This window comes from Panthera onca, chromosome A1 (assembly GCF_046562875.1).
Source record: "Panthera onca isolate mPanOnc1 chromosome A1, mPanOnc1 haplotype 2, whole genome shotgun sequence".
Lineage (NCBI taxonomy): Eukaryota > Metazoa > Chordata > Mammalia > Carnivora > Felidae > Panthera > Panthera onca.
This window is the reverse complement of record NC_138339.1, coordinates 73,592,654-73,606,958: the sequence shown is the minus strand read 5'-3', so window position 1 is coordinate 73,606,958 and position 14,305 is coordinate 73,592,654. Positions and strand designations below refer to the sequence as shown.

At 35.8% G+C, this 14,305-nt stretch overlaps 1 pseudogene; it reads right to left on the bottom strand.

Moving 5' to 3' along the window:
• Nucleotides 1-10,386: 10,386 nt before the first annotated feature.
• LOC132680379 (protein BTG4-like) lies at nt 10,387-14,259 on the bottom strand (annotated as a pseudogene).
• Between the last annotated feature and the right edge of the window lie 46 nt (nt 14,260-14,305).

Sequence of the window (14,305 nt, the reverse complement as noted above, 5' to 3'; positions counted from 1 at the left end):
TTTCAGAGTATACACAGACGGCAAAAACATGTAAAGATGTCCAACATTATAGTCATTAGAGAGATGCAAATTAATGCTGCAGTGAGGTATCAGTACACACCTATCTAAGGCCATAACTTTTCATGGCTATAATTTGTTAATACATATTTGCCCCACCTTCTCTGGGATAAATGAGAGCCCAATTTTCATACAAGAACATTTTTAGTAGCCTGATATGAGTACAAAATGCTGGCTATTGATTATTGCCAGTTGAATTGCCAAACAATGTAGAAAAGCCATCCTTCATGCTGTATGTAAATGCAGAGCTTTAAAAAATCCATGAGTATAATAAAATGTTTTATATATGGTGTTTTATAGCACCATAATTTTTTTGTGAAACAACAGTTTATGGAATAGAAATGATGTAAGCATGAAGAAGAGGGGAAAAAAGATAAATTCAAGGTTACAACAGAAAACTAGGGGCAAACAGAAGGCAAGATTCATTAAAGTACCTATCTCTTAGGTCTTCAAACTGATGAATTAAAATGGAGTATTATGCATTTTTTTTTTTTAGAAGTCAATGTTACTTCATAGAGACTAAAGCCCTTGAATATTTTGAACATTCTTCATTCCTTAATGCAGAGTTACTCAAATAATTAGACACATATTTCAGGGCAAATCATAGAGGATATTATGCATTTCTGCTTCCTTTATAGGAATTAAGGTGAGACTCCATTTCAATTTCATTTCATAAGGCTCCACAATCAAGAAAAAAAGCCTTAAGATTTTTTAATGCTTTTATAAAGGATCACCAGGTCATTTGGACCAATTGTTCCACTGAGGACAATTAGAAAAGGTAGGAGACTTACATTGTAAGGAATCAGAAACCTAACAACATTAGTGAAGAACTACCACACAAAGATCAGGAGGAAGATAGAAATTTTGGATACTTGACTCATCTTCTGGGCTATTTGTGCTTTGGTAACTTTAGCCTCTCCTGACTCTCATGAAGTTAAAAATTAAACTTAACTGCTGAATAAAATTTTTTGTGCCCAGTCAGAAGAGATGAGAAAAGGACCATACACTGAGGTAGGAGAAAATTCCTTAAAAAGTTCAAAGTTTGCTATCATAATTATATAAATTACTATTTAACTACATGGAAAATATAATTACAATATTCTTCTATGTTTGTGTTATGGCCTGAATTGTGTCCACGCCGAAGTCTTATGTTGAAGTTCTAATACCCAAATCTGACCATACTTAGACAGGGCTCTCAAAGAGGTCATTAAAGTTAATTGAACTCAGAAGAGTGGGGGCCTTCTAAGAGAAAGAGTGCTTGGAGGTACATTGAGAAAAAGCCATGTGAGGACATTGAGGAGGCAGCCCTCACCAAAGCTAAGCCCACTGGCACCTTGATATTGGTCTTCCACACAAAATTGTGAGAATATAAATCTCCATTGTTAATTTTTCTTTTTCCTGTTCAGCTTGATAGCTTACCATTATTCTGTACTCTGGGTTGCTGATCCATTCTTCTGCTTCCTCTATTTATTCCCTCTAGTATATTTTTAATTTCAGTTATTTTATTCCTCTCTGATCTGTTCTTTAGGTGTCCTAGCTTTTTGTTGAGAAAAGAGTAGAGTTGCTCAATGAGACTCCCAAGTCCAGTGAGTATCTTTACGACCATTACTTTAAATTCTCTATCAGGCTTATTGTCTGTTTTGTTTAGAATTCTTCTGTGATTTTGCCCAGTTCATTTGGGGCATATTCCTGTGCCTTATTTTGTCTAATTTTCGGTGTCTGTTTCTATATGTTAGGAAAGCCAGTTACATCTCCTGCCCTTACAAATAGGTGACTTATCGAGAAGAAATCCTGTTGTCTCCCATACTTTAATGTCCCCTGTTCTCCTGGCACTTCAGGGCTATCTCCTAGGTGTGTTGCCTATGCTCTACTTTTGTGGCTCAGACACCTTTGTCTTCACTCCAGTTGTCTACAAGGACTCTCTCTGACTGTTGTGGGCAGGTTTTGGTCCTTGTGTTGTTAATGGGCTGGTCTGGGGCTGCCTTGGGCTGGAGTTGGGTCAGACCAAGCATTTGCCAGAGCTGAGGTCACACAGAACCAGGCCTATCTCCCTGGGTTATGTCCTGGAGGCTTTTGTTAGTGGGTGAAGCCTACAGTCAGACAGGCTATCTGCCCACAGACCACCAACAGGGCCACAGTCTGGTATGTGTGGTTAATTTCCTCGCTTTCCAGACCAGAATCACTTTGGAGTGGTGCTGGCCCCTGTTAGGGCTGCTTGCATGATGCCATACTTGCAGTGCTGGTTTGGATGGACTCCTGCCAAGGCCAGGTTGGAAAGGTCAAGTCCGCAGAACAGCACAGGGATGGAGTGTGCTGTTACCAAGTTAGGAGGAGAGAGTTTGCTGCACTAGTTCCTACAGGAGTCTGTGTATCTAAGCTGGTAAGCAGAGGAGGGAAATGGTGCCACAGCTCTTTCATTGTTGGTGAAGTCTCCCAAAGGTCTCTGCCTTTCAGGCACAGATTATAAGTCAGTAAACAGATCTCTCTCCCTCCTGTATACCCCAGTATTTTTCAAATTGTTGCTTCTAAGCTCTATGTCAGTGGGGCTGTTGGTTGCACTATCTCTATAAGGGTAAGGACTCAGTTTCCTCTTGCCCTATAGCTATGCCAGAGCCTAGCTTCTGCTTTTTAAAGTTCCACGTGTTAAGCCCCACTGATTTAAGAACTGGACAAGTTAAGCCCCTCTGTTTTTAAAAACCATATGTTTTGGAGATTCCTCTTCCCAGGACAGGTTTCCCATTCCTGATGTGGTGTGGGGTTTGCTGCTTTCCTTTTCTATGCCTACAGTGGCCCTCCCTCCCACACGGAGAGCCTCACAGGTCAGCTTTGCTCCTTATTGCATCTCCGCCCTCCTTACCGTTTTCTATGTGGCCCTTTCCCTACATTTAGCTGTGGAAAGTCTGTTGTGCTTGTCTTCTAGTCGTTTTCAGGGTTATTTACACTAATATGAGTGTTATCTAGCTGTATCTGTCAGATGAGGTGAGTTTAGGATCCTCCCACTCCATCATCTTCCCTGGAAATCGTCAATTTGTTTTTTAATCTACCTATTCTGTGGTGTTTTGTTATGGCAGCCTGAGGAGACTGAGACATCTTGGAACCTACGTAACACATTTTTCAGCAGTGCATGATTTTTACATTTCTAGCAATGAAGAAATGGAATGATCAGCTATTACCCTCCAACCATAAACCAATAGAAATATGGAGAAAATATAGAACACAAAATAATTTTTTACTTAGACAATAGGTAACATACAACTGATGCCTGAGAAAAGAGACCAATTTGTTGAGTCCCAGCATTATATGGACTTTTTAAACATGAAACAATTCTCAGTGCCCAATAGAAGGAAATCCACAACAGATCACAGACCTGTCTTGAAAGAAAATACAGAAAATCGATTTCAGGGAAAAAAGTCAAAATGGGTAGAACTCATGGCAAAATAACCAAGTTGAGGGAACTACATAAAGAAATAGACAGTCTTTATCTGAATACGAATCTGCAACATAGGGTGAAACCAACCAAGGGTAGATAAGACATCGTTGAGAAAACAAAGTCATTACCTGGTCATTTTAGGTTTAATAATTTTAATAATTACGAGAGTTAAAATAGGGCTGGGAATTATTAGTTTTTACCTGCCCAAGTGATGAATGAACAATATAATGAGTGGAAAACTAAATATTCTGCTTTAGAATTATAATTCAATTAGCTCTAGAATAAAGGTAAGCATAGAACCACACAAAAAGAGCATTAAAATAAACTGAAATGATCAAGCTGGTTTTTATACAATCTACTTGAAAGGTGGGATTTCTAAGTATGCAAATATGAAGTGAAAATATGGCATCTGCACCAATACATGAAGAAATGAAGTAATGATTTAGTTGAAATTAACTAATGTATATATGAGGTGGAACAATATTTTAAGGTAGATTATTAAAATTTGAAGATGTATCATAAGAACCCTAGAGCAACCACATGTATACACATATACACAAAGGTGTATTTCATAACTCAATGAGACAAATAGAAAATGAAGAGTGATATAAACATAACTTTTATAAACTGCATGAAAATTAAGAGGTATAAACATTTCATTTAAAGACATAGTGCCCAAATATGAATATAAAGTGATACCCAGTGTACAATATTATCAACCCTCAACTATAAAGTCATGAATATGTACAGAGTAAAAGAATGTGGGAAAAAAAGCCAAGGGTAAGAAAAATCAATGCAGCAGAAATTACCAATATTAATAAATGACTAAAACCCAATCTTAATATTAAAATTGTAACTACATTTCCATACCACTGAAATTGGGAACAAAGGTTTCAACCCCTATCACTTCTATCTAGTATTTTTCTGACGATTCTAAGGAATGCAATAAAGCCAAAAAGAAAGAGGAATGGAGAAAAAAGAAAAGGTCAAAAAGTATGAATTTTGTAATCTATAAAGTCAGACCATTTTTAAATGTTTATTTTTGAAAGAAAGAGAGAGAGACAGAATGTGAGCAGGGGAGGGGCGAGAGAAAGGGAGACACAGAATCCAAAGCAGGCTCCAGGCACTGAGCTGTCACCACAGAGACCGACACAGGGCTCGAACTCACCAGCTGTGAAATCATGACCTGAGCTGAAGTCAGATGTTTAACCGACTGAGTCACCCAGGTGCCTCATGTCAGACCATTTTTATTTCCAGAGAACAATCATTTAAATAGAATCCTAATGAATTTTATAAAATGCTAACAGTATTTAAGTTGACTTTCTTAACTTTCTTAACTTTCTTATGCATAAATATTATGCATAACTCAGTAATAACTCATTAAAAAGAGAAAGGCTGAAAAGCATGTCCTAATTTTCCCTCCTAGTATTTTAAATGCAGAATAACAAATTAAACCAAATATGATAAATATAATACATTTCCAGTCCGATTTTCTAGATTTACGAGACAACACAAAAATTTGATTCTTTGACTAAAAATTAATGAACTCTTTGGGCTGTTTTTTAGCGAATAAAATTTTTCTTTTACTACACGTCTATTCAATACTCTACTAGAGGTCCTAAGCAGTACAATAAGGTGAGAAATGGAAACAAAATACAAGAATTAGAAATACTCATCATTTGTATGCTTAAGTTAATATAATCCATAAATAAATTATTCTAATTAATAAATTAGTATAGTCACGTTTACAGAAAAGATGTAGTTACTACACAAGTTTGTAATCTATCCATTGCCTCTGATTATGGTCCAGAGATTCTGTTCCGAAGAAATAAAGAAGGTAAGCTACTCAAGGGGTGGTGCCTGGGTATCTCAATCAGTTTAGCTTCCGACTCGGTTTCAGCTCAGATCATGATCTCACAGTTGAAGAGTTCGAACCCTACCTCCGTCTCCACACTAACAATGCAGAGGTTCTTGGGATCCTCTCTCTTTGCCTTTCTCTCTGCCCCTCCCTTTTAGTGCTCTCTCACTCAAAATAAATTAAAAGAAAAAAAGAAGGTAACCTACTCAAATCTCCTTGTAAGAATATTGACCTCTTAGCAAACAAATGGTATTTTCTAGTATAACAATACGTGTGGCAATATATATATAACTTGTCCATATTACTTATGAAATCTATAGATTATCATATAAACTAGGACCGTGAAAAATGCAAAAGCATCCACCTTCATTTCTTCTACTCACCTTATCAACCAGAGGTCTCAAATAGTGCAATTTGGGGAGAAAAATAAGTACAAATTACAAAAGAAGAAGTAACACTGTCTTTTTTTTATCGGAAAACATAATTACCTACATAGATAATTCTCAAGAATCTACCAAATTTTAAAACAGTTGATTCAACAATATTGCAGGATAAAATCAATGGAGAAATGCTAATTCCAGGGGCACCTGTGTGGCTCAGTTGGTTAAGCGTCTGACTTCAGCTCGGGTCATGGTCTGGCGGTTTTTGAGTTCAAGCCCAGTGTTGGGCTCTGTGTTGACAGCTCAGAGCCTGGAGCTTGCTTCAGTTTCCGTGTCTCCCTCTCTCTGCCCCTCCCCTGCTCATGTGCTCTCTCTCTCTCACAAATAAGTAAACATTAAAAAAAATTAAAGAAAGGCTAATTCCATTTTACATGTTCAAAAGTTAAAAGCTGAAAATTAAAAAAGGATTTAAAATGGCATCGGTAAATATGATATAGTACACAATAAATTTGTTAGACAATATGGGTAACCTAGTCCCTAAAATCTCTAAGACATTGCTAAGAATATTTTTAAATACCTAAATCAATGGAAAGATTTATCATGAGTCTTTCAGGACAACTCAATGTGTGTAATACGTCATTTCATTACATGTGCTTAAGTTTCCATATAAATCTTAAAAGAAAATGGTCATAATCTAAAAAACACCAAATGTACACTAGTCACTGAATATAACTTACAAAAACCTGTATATAAATGCCCAATACTTAGGAATAAATATACAAAAACTTTATATTGCTTTTAACAACATCTAACACTACTGTGGTAAACTGAGAAAGACACAACTAACTTAAGAGGCTCAACATTTTCCTGTATTAGGAAAGTCAGGAATAAAGAGATGGGAAGCATTATACATTTAATATAGATCTGATACAATTTATTGAAAATCCAAATTCATTGTTTTGTACCTGTGTATTTGCATCTACACTGACAAGCTCATCCTTTCCAATTATATAAATTAACAAAGAACCAAAAAATAGCCAAAACACTCTTGAATAGAAACATGGGTGTATTTTTTTAAACCCAACAGTATAGATCATTATATCTACAGAAATTAAGTCAAGGAAGCAGGATATTAACATAGATATGGACACTGACACGTAGACCAATGGAACAAACTAAAATCACCAAAGTACACTTCTGCATATACTGGCCTTCACTGGGGGGGGGGGGGGGCAGGGGGGGCGGTGAAAGTGGCCTTCTCCATTGTCATTAAAATAAATGCTAATCATTCAGAGGTTCATATGGGGGGAGAAAAGTGTACTACCTATATACTATATATCATCTACTACCTACACCATGCACAAAAGTCCAATCCCAAATAGAACACAGAACTAAATTTGTAAGATAAACTTATCTATCAAACTTCTAGAAGTTAGATGAGATTCTGTTCATGAACTTGGAATAGAAAGAGATTGTTAAACAGGCTATCACACTTCATAACACAATTCCTATCAGGTTAGGGAAAAAGAGAAGAAATGTGACATTATTCAAATTAAGAAATTCCATTCACCACCAAGTCAGACTAATTGACTAAAAATATTCACCTTGGAATAGGGGAAGATATTTGCAACCAACAGATGTGATACCATGCTGGTATCCATAACACTTACTGCAATAACAAAGTCAGTTAACATTGTAATAACATGTCCAAATAAACCTATCCCTCAGTAAATGGGGAAATGCTAGTTCATTTACAAACGAAATACAGCTTCACATCTATTAAGAATGCTAAAATTCCAAAGTCTGAGGATACTCAGTGCTGGCGAGGAATAGAGGAACTGTCTAAATTATCGCTGTAGTCACATCATTTATATTAACCCAAACATTGAAACGACCCGAATAGTCAACAGTAATATTGTATCTACTCTTATAATGGAATATCATGCACTAAGGGAAGTTTTCAAGCTACATGCTAAAAAACAGGTATCAATAATCTAAATTTGAGTTAAAGAAGTTAGATACAAAATAATACATGCTGTGCAATTCCACTTATTCAAAGCTTACACACATACAAACTATCCTGTAGTATTGAGGTATATATAGTTAGGTCAGAAAAATAGAAATTATAAAAAATATATAAATGATAACCATATGAATGATACAGACATTTCCTTAAAATACAAAGGGGTGGAGAAATTGATTTGTGTACAAGATAACCAACCTATTAGATATGTACAATATTAAACATACTAAATTGAGACTCTACAATCATCTAGGTTGTATTGACTTGAATACTGTGTATTTCAACTTCAGTTGTTATATTTACATTACATTATTTAGGCCTTTATCACACTCATCTATTTCTTACAGCAAAGTTGAGGAGAATTTCTTCCGGGCCATTTCAAAGGCTATAGTAATTTCTGTTCCCCAAACTTACTGACTTCCACATTCCACATTGAGCAAAATGCTTTACATCAATTCGTTTTTTATTAAATGGACCAATTCTAGACTACCTTTGTTCTTGCCAACCCAACAAACTACCAGGATAACATCTGATACTGTGCTTCCAAGTTTAATCAAGAAATCAGTACAAGAACCTCAAAAACAAAACAACAAAACCACCAGCTAGAACTAAAGATATGTTAGTTTTCTGTGAGCAACCTTAAGAGCATATATACACATATTCCCTTATATTTGATAAAAATCAAATTCCTGTAATTCCTTATGTTAGCATTCTCCTGATTCTGCATTTTGCCTTGCCTTTAACATCTGCAGAGGAAGAGTACATTCTTACAAGATTATTGCTTTTCCTCTAGCAAAGACAGACCTTCGAGCAGATAAAATAAGGTCTCTTTTAGAAGGTTCCATAAGGCATTCCAATTATTGTCTGTACTGATCAAAATTTTAAGGTCATCTCAAATATTGAAAATGGTTGTGGTTTGTAGAGTCAATCTTTGGAGTTTATCATTTATTATGATAAAAGAATATTTAATCCATGATAAAATAAAATTCCTCATATTTTATTAATAATTTGTGGTTCAAGTTGAGGTAAGTGCCAACAACATTCTGTCAGTCTTTTCATTAACTCAATTCCCATCTGTTTATCCACTCACTGCTCATCTATCATAGTACTGCCCCCAACCACCACCCTACCTCATAATTTTATGATTTTCCTTTTAAGTGATTCCTAAGAACTATTCCTTACTCCCCAAAATTACATTCTCAGAGGCCTCATGTTTTTGGGACCTCAGGCAAAATAAACTTGGTTAGTTACTTCAGTACTAGTAAGAAAGTATAGCAATTTCAGTACCTGTACTCATGAGAAGTTCCTTCAAGATACTGTTAACGTGATTAAGTTCAAATAGACTACTAATTCACTAAGTGAACACAGAGGTAAAATTTCGCCAAAGATAATTTCTCCAGTGAGGACTTAGGTTAGATGTCCATTCTTTGTATCTGAGGTTCTGAAATTGGTAGACAATCAGAATGTGTAATAGAATACCAACATATTCAAGCAAATTTGATGCTAAGACGCAAAAAAGAGATGCTTAGTCTATTAGGAAATAAAAAAAAAAAAAACATGTATTCAAGTTCCAGTTTTCTCTGTAGTTGGTTGGTTGTGAGTAAACCATTAAGAATGATGCAAAACCTCTAATGCAAAAACAAGTTTGTCCCAGTTGATATTTACACCTCCTTCTTGCTCAAAGATTTAGGTCTAGGGGTAGGAAACTGGCATTTACATATATTGATGGAACTAATTTCCCTTTATCAGGGCCTAAAGCTGAGCAGATGCTATTTCTCCTTTTCATCTCCTTTTGTCCAATGAAAGCATGTAATTCTGCAATGAAACTAAACTGGAAAAAATGTGGATTTACTACTTCATAGTCCACAGTTGACCTTGTGACACACTTAAAATTGCTTTCTCTGAAAGCATAGAGGTTGAAGGGGGTCAGCTCTCATAACTCTAACTCTTTATGCGGAAATTTTAGTGCTTTAACAAATTTCCCCTTTAATTTTTAAGAGCTAAATTTTACTAGAAGCTTATAGATAAGTTCATATATAATACATAAAATTTTATATAGATTGTTGTATTTTTTTCAGAACAGTATTTAATCACAGCATTTGTAATCATATGGCAAGAATTTTAAAGGCTTTAAAACTATTTTAACATAGATTTATTTATATTCATGAGTCTCAATCCTTCCTAATTGGAGTGTAAAGAGATGTTTATGCATTTTCTTAACATTTTGAAGCACTTTATTGTATATTACACCTTTAAAAAAAATAAGCTACATTTAAACCAACACATTTCATAATTCACAGAATCTTATAACAGGTGAGTATCTTCATTTTATTAACTTATTGGGTATGTTCATTAGTATTAAATAAAATTTCATATAAAATTACATAGAATTTCCAAGTATAACTAAGAACATATTTGTGAACTTTAGGAGATGATTCACCGTCTTGCACCCTACTCACTACTGTGATTTATTTTCTGTTTCCTGGGCCTCTCAAACTTAGACTCATTTTCATTTTAGAGAAAATAAAGCTGTTCCTCCAAGGTCTACCCTACCAAGTGCCCAGCCACTGTATATTATCAATTTGTCTAGACCCACCGGTCCCTGTCTACCCTGTGTGTAGACACAGGTATAGGACCCTTAGATTTCTTCTTTTAGGAGGCCCATACAGCTACCCACCACAATATTTTTGTGGGCAATTTGGAACCAAGATTAACTTGGCTGTTTGAAGTTTTCACCCTGATAAATAGCTGAGTTAAATGATTGCTGACTTAGGCATTACTTGAGGTTCTTTGTTACAACTTTCTTCATTGGACTAAGTGCCAGAGTAGTCTAATGTAGCTCTGTTAACATCCTAACTATTTTGTTGGGAGAGATTCCATTCCCAAAATAGAGGATTTTTCTCACCATACTTACAGCACAAGTCAAAGAGATATACCCATATAGTCATTTCCTTTGGAACTCCCAAGTGAAAAATGCCAATTTACTGAAATTTACATTCAGAACAAGCCCTTTCTAGGATGGGACTTCTGTTCTAATCATCGCTTATCCTGATACACCTGGGACTTGTCCATTTTAAGGGAAGAGTACCAGTGGTTTCTGTATGTTTCAAACAAGATCATCATCAGCTGTTCTGCAAAGTCCATTTGCTATTTGCTAAACTTCTCATGCCCCACCCCACTAATCTAGTGACTTTGGAATTCCCAAGTGAAAAATTCAAATTCACTTTCAGTACAAGCCCTTTCTAGGATAGGACTTCTGTTCTAATTATTGTTTATCCTGATAAACCTGTAGACTTGCCCATTGGAAGGGCAATCAGAGTGCCAGTGGTTTCTTATGCTTCAAACAAGATCATCTCAGCTGTTCTGCAAAATCTATTTGTTATTTACTCCATTTCTCATGTTTGTTTGTCTTCCCACTAATCTGGTGACAAAGAAAGCTGTTGTTACAATTTCATCTCTTGTGATTTAAGTAAAATTTAAGAGCATGTAGGCAAAACCTAACTTTATCTTCAACAAAACATAGGCCACAGTTGGAAGGCCAACTATGAAGTTTTTGACTGTCACCCATACTTCTGTATCCCTTGAAAAACAATCACCATCCATTAGCCCTGAAATTTACACTATTATTTTTAAAAACGCTTTTCTAATAAGTTAATACACATGTTACAATACACAAGTTTTCAAAAATGTATGCTTTTCAAAATAATTAACCCTCACCTATCTTCAAGTGCCAAGATACTTTCTTTGAAACTGTAATTATTGGAGAGTCTATAAAAGCGCTATGTTCACAAACACCAGGGCACATAAAGCTATTTTCTCTTGATTTATATTTACTTCTTTCAAATATTTTTAGTTAAAAAATTCTCAAATTAGTATTTTTGTATATATATCATTTTCTGTATGTGTAAATGTAACTTTGGGATAAACCCTCAGAAACTGAATGAGGGACCCAAAGGGCATATTTAAATTGTCAACAGTATTGTCACATTGACTCAACTAAGGTTTTTGTCAATTCACATTATATATAACTACATATATATATATATATATATATATATATATAGTTTTACAGTGTTTTGTCCATTTTTTTCTAGGATACAAAAAAGTAGGATATGTTTCACTACTTACCTATTGATGCTTTAACAAATTTCCCCAAACTTAGTAGTTTAAAACAACAAAAAAGTATTGAACTTACAGTCTGTAGTTCAGAAGTCCAACTGGGGTCTCACTCAACCAAAAGAAAGTAGAGATGTCAGCAGTGGTGCACTTGTCTCTGGGCTCTCCAGGACATCATCTGTTACCTTGCCCTTTCTAGTTTCTAGATGATGCCTACATTCACAGCCGCCTTCCCCCCATCTTCAGTAACAGCAATGTCACACCTCTCTATGCTCCTCTAAAGTAATCACGTCTTCCTTTGTCTCCCTCTTCTCCCTCCCGCTCCTACTTATGGGTACTCTTGCAATTCAATTAGATTCATTGGATTACCCTGGGTAATCTACCTATATTAAGGTCAGCTGAGTAGCAACTTTAATTCTATCTGCAATCTTAATTCCCTTTTGTCATGAAACTAAATATATTCACAGGTCCTGGAGAGATCTTTGGGATAAGGGATATTATTCTGTTTACCATATATAGAAGAGCTTTAATTGCCATTTACCTTATTTTACCTTACTTTATTTTTTGCTATTTCATCTTATTTGTTACTCTTAGAAAATCTCATTTTTTATTAGATTCAGTCTTAAAGGTAAAAACTCCCAGAGAAGGCAGCCTCTGTCTTTCAGCAATCTATTCTTGGCATTTTTCTGTGACCCTTTCATTTTCCTGGCCACAAGTTTATCATATTCTACAGCTTTTTTCTTATTTTCCTTAGTATGCTATTTCTTCAGAGTAACATGTCCATATTTATTGAAAGACACATGGACTAACAAACACTTTGGTCATAGGTTTCTTACCTTCTTTGCTTATAGGCTTTTTCATAACATACTGGTGAACATAATCTTTACAAGATTTAAAATCTTGTGGATTTTGCTAGCTCTTTTGGGCCACAGGAGAGGAATCAACAGGAGTATCAGTAAGTATCATATCCTTCTCCTCTTTTTTCACATCAGAACTTTCAGACAGCATCCAAAATGCAAACCCAAACACTATTGAGTTTTGTTCTCTGGTCCTTGGTCTGTAACAGGAATTTCCCTGTCTAACACCAGGCACACAACTATGGATGAAGACACCCTACTTCATAGGGAAGGCTTGTCTGTCATTCGCACTGCTGATTCCGACCATATAACCTGTCCATTCTTCTCCTAGAGTATCATCAGCAACTTCCATGGCCACACACTTCTCATAAAAGGCACAAAGTCTGCACTTATACACTTCAATGAGTTTCTGGCAGCAAGTATCTGGAAAAAAGTTATTAAGTTTTATCCTTGAAGCACTCGACCCACCTCCAAGGCACCACAAAAAAGAGCTCCATTTCTCTTCTTTGAATAAGACCAATCATCACATTTCAAAGAAATATTATGATAAATAAAGTAAAAAATAGTGCCCTGTATACTTAATGCATTTTATTTTGAATGTTATAAAGGGAGAGGTATAAGATTATTCACTAAAAAAGTAAAAATTAAACCTTCAAGAGGTTTGGAAGTATCTTTCATCAGATCTTAAAATGAGATATTTGACAAAAGATTTTAACAAAAATGTCTTGAGGGGCACCTGGGGGGCTCAGTCAGTTGAGCATCTGACCCTTGGTTTCTGTTCAGGTCACGATCTCACCGTCTGAGATCATGAGTTTGAGCCCCACGTCAGGCTCTGTGCTGACAGGAGCCTGCTTGGGATTCTCTCTCACTGTCTGTCTGTCTGTCTGTCTCTCTCTCTCTCTCTCACTCCTCCTTCCTCTTTCCATCCCTCCCTCCCTTTGAAAAATAAATAAACACTTAAAAACAATGTCTTGTGGGGCACCTGGGTGGCTCAGTCGGTTGAGTGTCCGACTTCAGCTCAGGTCATGATCTCACACTCTGTGAGTCTGAGCCCCACATCAGGCTCTGTGCTGACAGCTCAGAGCCTGGAGCCTGCTTCAGACTCTGTGTCTCCCTCTCTCTCCGCCCCTCCCCTGCTCATGCTGTTTCTTTGTCTCAAAAATAAATAAGAACAGTAAAAAAATTTTAAAAAAATAAATAAAAACAATGTCTTGAATATGTTATTTATTCAACTATCAATTATGATGAGTCGTCTTGATGTACTTTCTTTCATGTTTATTCAAAATAACCCATTTTACCTAATCATTTATTAGCTTTTCAAAGTTGTCTTAAGTCCTTAAGTTTAAAGAAAAAAAAAAAAACTCTCTGCTGTTCTCCATAAGACTTGGAAAAGGAAAATTCAGGTTCAGCTGGACTATATCAGATTCAGCTCATTTCCTACATCCCTACTTTCAGGGGACGCAGGGAAGGAATGAAGAGCAGCTGAAGATAATAGCCATACTCCAGTGAGCTTTAATATTTGCTTCCAAATAAGCCATCTTAGAATGAATTCAAATGGTAAAGTGAAACATTTTGAAGATAAAA